The sequence below is a fragment of the Lactuca serriola genome, chromosome 6 (genome assembly GCF_051521515.1).
Source record: "Lactuca serriola cultivar US96UC23 chromosome 6, Lser_US96UC23_V15, whole genome shotgun sequence".
Taxonomy (NCBI): domain Eukaryota; kingdom Viridiplantae; phylum Streptophyta; class Magnoliopsida; order Asterales; family Asteraceae; genus Lactuca; species Lactuca serriola.
In genome coordinates this window covers 151065026-151066455 of record NC_136413.1, presented here as the reverse complement: position 1 = coordinate 151066455, position 1430 = coordinate 151065026, and the positions used below count along the sequence as shown (strand labels likewise).

At 37.4% G+C, this 1430-nt stretch overlaps 1 pseudogene; it reads right to left on the bottom strand.

Moving 5' to 3' along the window:
- Positions 1-531: 531 nt before the first annotated feature.
- Positions 532-1056, bottom strand: LOC145060264 (small ribosomal subunit protein eS27y pseudogene; annotated as a pseudogene).
- Positions 1057-1430: the final 374 nt, after the last annotated feature.

Here is a 1430-nt window from a genome sequence, read left to right as displayed (position 1 = left end):
TCAGAACCCAATTATCAATACAAATGCAATACTATAAACATTCAGCTTGCTATGAAAACCTTGACAAATACTAAGATAATCTCACGAAAACCAATTCTTTCTTTGATATGTATGTGTTCTCTTTGAACAAATGTTTGCACTTATAGATCAAATACATCATTCCTGTACCTTTCTATTACAGTCAGTCCTTAACATTAACTGACATGATAGGCAAAAGAAACCAACTGATAAACATAGCAGAATATGCTTTATGAAAACATACATATGAACATGGAAGTTTAAAAATCCATTCTTGGATCCGATACCACCAGTCATCAACAAAAAATTCATAGAAACTTTTAAAAATCTATACGTGATAGCAGCTAAATAGTGAGTAGAGGGTCTGATGAAATGATTCAAACACAATCCCTAATTTTAAAAGATGATAGTTGGGGTTCAACAAGAAAAACCAGAATACAAGACTCAGCTTGTAACGTTTTAAGTAATAGCACCGAAGCAGCTTCTGATTAACCAGCCATAAAAGTAAGCAATAGGATCAATCTCCCTTCCTTCTAAAAGAACATCCTTCTGTAAGTCTTGCACGACCACCAATCGGCTGGCACAACACCGTCTGACAGTTTCCACACACCACCACCGTTTGAGAGTGGCTGAATACGGTTGTTATGTTGAAACAACCCTGGCACTTGAAATCCATGAAGAAAGAGTTTGGAGATGAACAAGTCGTTTGAGCTTATGCTTCCTCTTCGCCAACTCAGCTGGGGGATTAAGCAGATCAACATCGTTTGGCAAAACCGTCTTGTTTCGAGATGTATGTGAATCAAGAAGTCTTAGATATAAAAGAATAGAGTCGCGCATCAAAAACCTAAAAGAAAAAAAAAAGAGTCAATTAGAATCCAAGCATAAAGTGTTAAATTGAAGCACGAGATGAATAAATAAATCAAGACCTTTAGCCTTCAATTCAACTAGACAAAATATGTAGCCAATAGGGAAAGTCGGTGACATGAGGAGGTGGCAGCAAAGGGATATGTACAGGTGACGAGCAGCTTCATCCAACATTGTTGTAATCATTGTCTAAGGAGGAAAAGTAGACGTCTAGACTGAAGGGTAAATATTTTCATCTAAATAGAAATGGGGTATTACGAATTGGGAATGGGAAGTATAAAGCTAACAATCGATGTGGGGAGAAAGAAGATGATGGCGTCAAGAAGCAAGATTAGGGCAAAGAAGGATACGAAGGGAAGGAGAAGATGCGTGGTTTCAAATTTTTGGGGATTTCCTTTCCCTCTAAACACTACACGAGAAGATGCTCTGCTACAATGGTTGATTTTAACCTAGATACAGTAAGAAATTAGAACACGTCAAAGGAGTAGGGGGTCGATTTTCATTGCCAAAAACCTAAGTGTTATGAGAGAGATTATGAGAGGTGAAAA